The sequence below is a fragment of the Pteropus medius genome, unplaced genomic scaffold (assembly GCF_902729225.1).
Source record: "Pteropus medius unplaced genomic scaffold, Ma_sr-lr_union100, whole genome shotgun sequence".
NCBI classification, from domain to species: Eukaryota; Metazoa; Chordata; class Mammalia; order Chiroptera; family Pteropodidae; genus Pteropus; species Pteropus medius.
Window position 1 is genome coordinate 14,693,209 of NW_024344378.1, and position 10,121 is coordinate 14,703,329.

General features: G+C 35.8%; 1 pseudogene; it reads left to right on the top strand.

The window, feature by feature from the left end:
- The first annotated feature begins 6,247 nt into the window (after positions 1-6,247).
- On the top strand, positions 6,248-6,366 carry LOC120609942 (uncharacterized; annotated as a pseudogene).
- The last annotated feature ends 3,755 nt before the right edge of the window (positions 6,367-10,121 follow it).

Genomic DNA, 10,121 nt, shown 5'->3' on the forward strand with positions numbered 1-10,121 from the left:
CTAAGTACCTCGCCTAAGTGGTGGACTACTTATGGGACAGGGAACATGGGCACCTATTTACCTTGCAAGCACGTGAGGAACACACATTCCCCAGCAGTGCTAAGCAGTTTTGTTCGTCTACAAATGGGAGCTTGGGCAGTAACAGTGATAGCGGTGCCAGTACCTGCATCTAACAGAGATGCCATCTAAGTGTTGCAGCGTCCTAGCTACATCCGACATAATCACATAATAAATGACCTGAACAAATGACATAATAAACAATCCAGCCAATCGTTATTAGAAACTGTAAAAACCTAAGAGCCTTTAAAGTATTTATTTCCCCTTAAATAAAAATAATCACATACTTTTCACCTTGTTGGTCCTACTCCATCTGAAGGTCAATGAGTCTAGCAAATAGGGAAACCATGACACTCTCCCAGGTTTTGATACAGGAGAATCTTCAGAAAGAAGAACCCAGGAAACTGCCAGATAGAAGCCTATGCTGAGACATAGCACAGCTGATCTCCTAGTTTGTAGTGTATATGATCTCATCACTTCGTGGAATAGAAAAATTCACAATTTTCCATGTAACAAAAACGCGCCACATTCTTTTGCTTTGGTTTATCTAAAATATAAGGAGACCTCTTCTTTGGTATTCCAAAGAAGATCTGTGTGTCCTGCTGCTTAGAATCCTTTTTAAAGGTCTTTCTCTTTGCTTCCTTTTCTTATTGTTTTGAACATTTAGTACTTGCTCATAAGACACATTCTAATATTCTATTAGGCAGATTAGTTCCCAAGTGTTTTAAGTACTTCCCTTGTGATTTTGTTTTTGCTACTTTCTTTACCCATATAAGTTTTTGTATATTTGCATATATTTTAGAAAAATCCTCTTTGGATATAAACTCCTGATGCTTGAATTTTAGCAACAGTATTGAGTTATAGAAAGTGGAGGAATAATTTCAAAACTAGATGGATCTCAGAGATCCAACTGACAGTTTCAGGTGATCAATTAGAGAAGCTTTTAGAAGAAACATTTTAAGACCTTTTTTATTACACTCTGGCCAGTCAAAACTGGGCTTGAAGTGCTCCTTCTAATGGAGGACTTGAGAGGGAGATGAGTTTTTCACACCTGCAGGAGAGGGTTGATTCCACAACCATTCATGTAACTGGTTACACAGGGAGAGGCAGTGACTGTGGAAACAATTATACACCTGTTTTAATACAGTCAAATGGCTTTGTTCAATATTGGCTCATTGGAGGGAGAAACAGCTATTGGTGATAAAGTTATTTTAGACCAGCTGAACTGAGGGGACTTGAAGCATGTAATAGACAGCCCGCAATAGTGGAACTGTTGCCGGAGAATGACACATTTCTCATTTTGGCATGTGTTTTTGTTTTCTGAGATTGTGCCCTGTCCTATAAAAATAAATGGAATTTTAACTACAAGTACAGTATTGTAGTCATTGACATAATTTGGCACTGTAATGCCAATCACGGGATTAGAAGCACTGTGCAGCAGGAATAAAGAGAACCAGGTTTCTGTCCCAGCTCTGCCAAAAAAAAAAAAAAAAGTGAGACCTTGCTGTTTAAGATAGGTCTTCATTTTGGGCCCTCATCTGAAAAAATTAGAAGCTTGGGCAAAACAGCCCGAACTTCTTTAACAATCTGGGACCTATGAAATATAATTTCACACACTGTAACAACATTGCTATCTGTGGGATAATGGTCTCAGTAAAGTAAATCTACTGTTTTGTAGTGCAGATGTCAAATAGAAATTTAATGCATGAGTCACATCGTTTGTGCCATAAACAATATGTGAGCTTTCTGTATGGTCTGTAATGTGCCATGGGACATTTTTAAAAGTATGAAACAAATTATATGTATTACCTCACTTTCTATTTTGTCTTACTGTCAAGTACATTTTTGTTATTATGTGCACTATAAAGTATTGGAATTCTGTGCTCAAATTTACCATCACATTAGCACTCTAAAGGCTCTGAGAATCCTATAAAACAGAAATGTGATTCATTCTAATTAACCCAGTATGTGACAGATACATCTATTCATGAAATCCCTTATTTCTGAGTAATAGCAGTTAATGAACTCCTCAGTGATAATGGTCTTGGGACATTTAGAAGAACTTCAAAGTAGTTGAAGAGACCTTCTCCAAGGTCTCTTTTGAGATAGAGGATTTTATGAAATCTCAAAGGACAGTTCTTGACAGATTAAACGTATAGTGAAGTTACAGGATGAAACTTGAAAATTTTGAAATAAAATTTATAAATCCATACCTTGGGGTACTTTCCCATTTCTCCATTATTAGATTATTAGATGGACTCATAAGATAAGTTAAATCCAAGCAGGGGAGAAGAATGGAGGATCCTTAGGCTGGAAGCCAAGTACTTGGTGGTACCATGGTTTATACTCTGGCTTGAAATTGGCCACTGAGGACTTTAGGCAAATTGTAAGACCTCTATGCTTTAATTTACCTATCTGAAAAAAATGGAGTCAATAGAACAATACTGAATGTAAAAGCAAATATACAGAACAAGTTTCACCCTTTGTATAGAACTTAGGCCACTGTACAAAATGTTTGAAATAACTCAGGCTAGAATGGGAGGACATGCCAACTTAATAAATTGCATCATATCTTGCAAAGATAAGTGAGGTGTCTAATAAAGAGATATGTGCCTGCAGTGTTGGTTTTCCTTTACTCCCTAGATCTCCCTCATTTTTGTCATGTTTCTGGGAGATTGGTTATGTGTTTGCTACTGGTTAACACAGTTCATTTTAGAAAGCTAACTTTATTATTAAATAATTGAGAAGACTTGGTTTCTAACTAGCACGTAAGGAACATGGAAGATGTCACTCTTTCCTAACAGTCAAACTGAAAAGTCAATAACTTCTAAGAGCCATAGGAGTAATGCGATCACAGGGCAAACAAAAGACAGACAGGCTGCATAGAGCACCAGTTTGGCAGAACAGAAACCTATAAGCAGAAACTTCCATGGAAAGGAGTACCAGAGTAGGAAAACCTGAACTGTAATTGATGAGTTACTGAAGGCTCAGTATGGGCATTCTGACAAAAACCCTAGGGGGGCTCCAAGTCATGTAGGGCCCCCATATTTTTGTGAGTTTTAATTCCAAGAGTTCTACCATTTCACAGTGAATGTCAGAAAATTCTCCTCCTGCTTCCAGTGAGGAGCGGGGGAAAAAATAGGTACGCCAATCTTTTTTTTTTTTTTTTTTTTAACTCAAAAACATGACACAGTTATCTACTTTTTAAGGATTTGTGGTGAGGTCACTAGCATTCTTTTTTTGAATTAACTAGCATTTGAAGACTATTCTCTGTCCATGAGTATTCTTCTCTTTTTTTTTTTTAAATTCCCATCCCTCTACTTTCTCTCTGGGAACCATCAGTTCTCAGTATCTATGGGTCTGTTAGTTTTGTTTATTCATTTTTTGTTGTCTTTTAGATTCTACATGCAAGAGAAATCATATGGTGTTTGTCTTTCTCTGACTTATTTCACTTAACATAATATCCTCTTAAGTCCATTCATGTTGTCACAAATGGCAAGATTTCATTCTTTATTGTTGTTGAATAACATTCTATTATGTGTATACACCATATCTTCATCCATTCATCTATTGATGAACAGCTAGGTTGTTTCCAGATATTGGCTACTGTAAATAATGCTGCAATGAAACATAGGGGTGCATATATCTTTTCAAATTAGTATTGTTTTTTCAGATAGAAACCCATGGAATGTAAACCAAGTGTGAAACCTAATGTAAATAATAAAATATGGGTAATAATGACATGTCAATGTACATTCACTGATTATAACAAATATGCCATTCTGGAACAGGCTATGGATATTGAGAGGCTGTGTGTGAGTGGAAGTTGTATGGGAACTTTCTATATTTTCTGCTCTATTTTTCTGTGAATCTGAAACTGCTCTAAAATATAAAGTCTGTTTCTGTTCAAAAAATATTTACTACTTTGGATATTATTAAATATCCAAACTTCTGATAGTTTAATACTCCCAATTGAAATTTAGCTTTTTTTAAGGAAAAGGAGGATGGCTTGTTGTTTCTTTCTCAGGCCCTAGATGGTGGCCTCACCCAAAGTAGAAGCTACACATTTTTCTTAAAAATATTTCTGACAAACAAAAAAGGCATGGTGACTAATACGAGCCCACCCCCAGACTCCTTTCTCGATTACTCAGAATTGCTATGAGTCTGATGTTCAACACTCACATTCATCTTGATTTTTCCTACTCATGTGTGGATTTCTGTAATATACATTATTCTTGCATATTTTTAAACTTCATAAAATACTTTATTCATAGTTGATTCATGTCTTTTTAATTCATTCATTTCCACTTTTTAGTATCCCTATTAATATACAATTTTTTCCATTCTTATGTTAATGGAATTTAGATTATTGCCGGTTTTTACTATGACTACAATGCGATGAACATCTGTACACATCTGATATCTGATAAGCAGGTTGCTCTAGGGCATGTCTGGAATGGAAATTCTGAGTCATAGCCTGTGCATAACTTCAATTTTAAGATTTTCCAGATAACTTCATAATAATCATATAACTTACATTCTTATGAATCCTTATTTTATAAAACTATTTTTCTAACACTAATATTTAGCCCTGTGGGCACTGACATTTATAAGGTGATATACTCTTTGCTGCCAATTTTACTCAAGGGGCTGCAGCTCAAGTCCCTAATTCTGGTGTCCAAGAGCAGGAACTCAAGATCACCATTGGTTGAATGGATCCTCATCTCTGTTATATCATGACCTGAAGTCCCCAGAATTCAGTGTCTGAAGTATGAGTTCCTTCTTCATAACCCTAAACTATTTAGAACTTTCATTTTAAATGCAGCTTCCATTATAATTGAAAGTTGGGTTTCATGGAAAATAAAGAAGTGCATTTATCTAAATGTGATCTGTTTCAGCAGGATGGATTGCAATCTGATTCATATGCTCTAGTCTTCCTGTGTCTTGACAAGCTTAATATCCTGTTTCATTGTACTGTGGAATAGTAGCACCACAGGGCAATAATATGGTTGCTAGGATGCTAAGGTCTAAAAAACTATATGCTTCAGTGAATGTCACCATGTCTTAAATTTATTAAATATGTAATGCCTCAGAGGAGTTTTAAAAAAATATTCAGGCCATAATTCAAAGGAAATACGTTGAAGAAAAGCCCATGTTAAATGATCATTTAAATAAGGATTAACTATCAAGAATAGCCCATTCTGATTTAATGCTGAGGTCATTACTGATTTTTTTTTCTAACAGTTTTTTCACATCTGATTCCCTTTGGAAACTGGTAACCTCCACAAATATGATCATGAAGCAAGATAGAAATATATTTCTACTTGGCTTTTCCTTCAGTAAGGATCTGAGGTTACTACTAGATTGTTTTATGTTATTTTTTTCTTTATGTATAGCATTATGTGTAGAAAAATAAACAAATACGTATATATGGTCCATAAAAGGAAAGCTATAATAAATTGTATTTTATTAAAATACAGAAATTTTGTTCCTCAAATGACATTCTTAGAATAAAAAAGTAATCCAAAGACTATAAGAAAATGTTTGCAAATCATCTATATAGTGGAGGACTTATATCTAGAACATATAATGCAATAAAAGACTCTCAAAATTCAATAAATAACCAATTAAAATTGGGCAAAATATTAAACTGAAACTTGAGAGGATGCATTGATGACAAACACATGATACTTTCAAAGGTACATACATGTCAAAATTAAATTTTATATTTAAATATGTGCCATATGTGTGTCATACCTCAAACCTATTAGTAGTCTATCATAAATCTAATAGGCATATTGCTGAAAAAGAAATGCTCTCTTAAAAATATGCAATGCTATCTTAAACATTTCTATTGTGCTTTTGGCATTCTGACTTTCAAGTCTTGAGAAATATCACTGTGTTAACCATGTCTTTCATTTTCTATAGTCTGATGCTCTGACATTTGGGGCCTTGCTACAACTGCTCCTCCCAGAGCTAGCAAAATCCTAAGAAATCGTAAACAATTTACCCATGAGTGTGCTTTTCAAATGCAAACACACAGATTCAGACCCCAATCCCCAACCACTTCCTCTATAGGACTCTTGCAGTCTGAGCCACCAGCCCTAATGACCCCAGGATCTGGTATCAGACTACTAGGGGCATCTTCCATTTTAGAGAGCCCCACAGCGCCCTGAAATTATGCAGACTTGTCTATGGCCAGGTTACCCTGAACAAGCTCGATCCCGTCTGATCTCGGAAACTAAGCAGGGTTGGGCCTGGTTAGTACTTGGATGGGAGACCATCTAGGGAGACCAGGTGCTATAGGTATAAAAAATAAATAAATAAATAAAATGAAATTATGCAGACTAGCCAATCATAAACCTATTTACACTGTCTTGCCATTTCTTCCCAAAGAGACCACAATGAAGGTTGTTGTCCATGGCCCACTATGCCACCTGAGATACTGCAGTGCCTTCCCATCCTGCCCCCGTCATGACATGCTCCCTCATCTTTGGAACTATTAGCAAACCATCTTTTCAACAGCAGTATCTCCTAGTCTGTGGGCCTTACCACACCTAAATAAAAGCTACTAAAAGTTTCATCTCAGTTGTGTAGTCTCCCTGTTCTCCTTAATGCCCTAGCTTGTGACACATATTTATAACTGCTTTCAATATGGGTAAACTGTCTGATTATGACATCTCATATTTTAAGAATGGCAAATTTGTAACAGTTTCTAATTGTTAACTAATATTAAATGACATCTGATGGTAAAGGTTATATATAAGAAGAATTAAGTGAAATTTTGGAAACAGTCAAAAATTTGACAGTGTAATAATTATACTATCGAAGAGTGCATAGAGTTTTCTCTCAGAGCCATTTATATCCCTTGGTTTTGATTTCACAAGTTGTCATGAAGATGGTATGATTCACTTCTCTAAATACACCTTGGCAGTCAGTTTTGTGAAAAACATACTGCTTTTCAAAAGTACACAAAATCTATGCCATTACTTATTTTCAGGCAATCAAGTATACAATTATTGGAAGAGCTTAGATGCTGAGGATGGGGGCAGACAAAAAAACCAGCTGTTTTGAGCTCTAAGGTTATGATCAGCTGTTTTAAAATATATAACTACTGGTTACTTAATCAGTGAAGTAATAAAAAGTATGCTCCTCCTTAAATAATTTTTCTCTACTTGAAGCTTAAAAGAAATATTCTGAAAATGTAGATAGAGTTTGACATATTTTTGTGCAAATTTCTAGGGTTCGAATCCTCATGGAATATATAGGGAACATATGATCTGTCTCAGATTTCAGTGCTTAGACTAACACAGGAAAATTAAGCTTTGTGTTAATAGAGAACAAAACAACTTTATATAATTGGATGTTAACTTGAATGGTTACATGTTTTAGTGAATGCTAGTAAAGCATGGGATAAGAAAGCAGTGTTTACAATGAGTTTTCCTGCATCTGGATTCTGGATTTACCACTAACTAGCTATGAGGACTTGGTAGTTCAACTATTACCTCCCTCTCTGTTTAATTTAGATTTTACAATCAAGGGCACTGGCTGTTGTAAAGACTAAGTGCAATAATCTATGTGAAGTGCTCAGCACAGTGCCTGATAAGTATCTAACTATAGCTCAGAAGCACAAGCTCCACACATAGCCTCCCCTTTCCAGTGACAATTCTATCAGAAAAGAATGTCATTCTATAGAAAATGAGATCAGCCCATAGAAGTTAGAAGCCAGAGAGCTGGGAGAAGATTCAAATCATATTCAAGGAGGACAGTGATTGTCATAGTCACAGTAAGAGGGTTGAAACTTCTATTGATGGGAAAGAATTTTGACCAAAAAGTTAAATTTCATAAGTCCTTGAAGAATTTGGAAGTAGAGCAAATTTAATCAGGATAAGACAACAGAACTAAGACCATGAACCATGTTGGAATGTTGAGAGATAAGTTTATGTGGCAATGGCTCCATGGTATAGGAATTAACTGTCAAGTTAAGGAGCCATGCAGAATTAAATGAGTTTAAGACATTATTTTGGTTCAAGGAAATAAAAGCTATGTTATATTTATTGTTTAGATAACACTAATAGGGCCAGCTCAAGGCCTTACTTTCTAAGGAAGAAACGAGTATATACTCAAAATGCTAGTGAGAGTTATAGAAACCAGGTCACAGTAGAAACAATTGAGACACCTAGAGATATAAAGGGGGCCTACCTTACAGTATAATGCTTAAATAAAATAGATGCTTAATTTTAAATAATTAATATTAATAGCAGCTGACACATATATAGCATTTACTATGCACCAGGCTCCATCGTAGATGCTTTCCGTATTTTAAAATTTAACATGTTTAAGCTTGAACATGCTATAAGTAGCAAGAAGTCATTGCTATTCATCATGGGTATAGAACAACAATTACAAAAGGTCAAAATATTGATTATATTTGCAAGAAGAGTTCAGAGGAAAGAAGGCCAAAGAGGTGTGTAGAATTTGGCCCGTGGATCTATGCTGAATTTGAGTAGATGGATGGCAGGCCAAGGGCCGTATCCCTAAGGTACTTATCAGTAACATCACCACCATCACTGGCATTGTCGCCGTTGTCATCATTGTTGCGGTCATCGTCACCACCACTACCACTGCTACTATTTTCTGAGCACCTATTTTGTGATGGACATCTCACACACTATTTCATTTAATACACAGAGCAAACCGGGCAATTGTCCTCCCTTCTGTTTGAATGTCACAATTGAGACTCAGTGAGAATAAGTTTTCTTAAATAATTCACAAAGTAGAAAAAAAAAATCAGTATTTGAAACCATCCTGGCTGACCAAATTCCACATGTTTTTCCTATATTTTAAATAACCCTTTAATGTAAATATCAAGATGGAACTACCAACCCCAGATTTGGGATTCCACTTGCAAACTGTCTTTTTTACTTTTGTGACACCAAGAGTCGCTAGAAATAAAAAAATTTGTATACATTTTCTCTGTTTAAGAAAAAAAACATTTGTTATAAGGACTTAACTTTCCCTGAGTGTCCAGTCTCTCCATCTACATCACCATGACCTCAGGTATGTTATTCACAACAGAAGCAAAATGGTGAAGCCAATATTGTTCTGCTTGCACTGAGCCTATAGAAATCTTCAGAGGAATATTGTCCCCCCGCTAACAATAAGCACAAGTTGGATAGTCAATGAAGCCATACATTTGGAGGGGGCAGAAGAGAGCTGAATTCACAAGGCAATGAAATGAACTAAAACCCAAAGGGTAATAAGCCCTCCAATCTCCGGCCCGGGAAGAGATGGAATGTGCAAATCACTTCGCCTTGGCAGAGAAGCAGGGCTAAGATATGGCCAACATAAAAGTGGGTCAAAATAAAAGATATCAATTTCCAAATTCTTCTCCCTTTTCTAATCAGTTTTCCCAAACAATTAGGAGTATTAAACATGGTCTGGCACTTCGTTTCTTTCCAGGTATTTAATGTTTTATGTCGGGTTCCAAAATGGCTTCTGTCCTCTTGCAGGCAGGAACTATGTCTTCTTTTACATCCTATTTTTACAGTCTTGTTTAGGTACTCTAAGGTATACCCAGCAATCAATTCAATTCAAAGAACACTGGTCAGTGCATGTTTATTCTTTCCCCTGAAAGGAACATGGATTCCAAAGTTAAACAGACACAGGTTTATCCAGTTTCTTCCATTTACTCTGTGTCCTTAGACAGGATTTAATGAGCAACATAATTGTTCATTATATAGTTTTAAGGTTAAAATAAAATACATTGTGAGTCTAACAATACCTACTTTCAAATGATTGCAAAAAGTAATCAGGCATTGAACCATTCCTCCCTTCCTCTTTCTTTTGCAGACATTACCAATTACCTATGCATATTGGTCACCAAGTAAGGCTAGGCAAAGCCTCAGATTCCTCTCAAAACAGATTCATGGAACATCTACCAAGTAATAAGAGCTGACAAGTGGCTAATAACCTCTAACACACCTGGTCTAATTGGGGTGACAAAGAAGCAAATTATAATATATTGAACCCAAAAAGCATAAAAAATATTTAATACACATTGG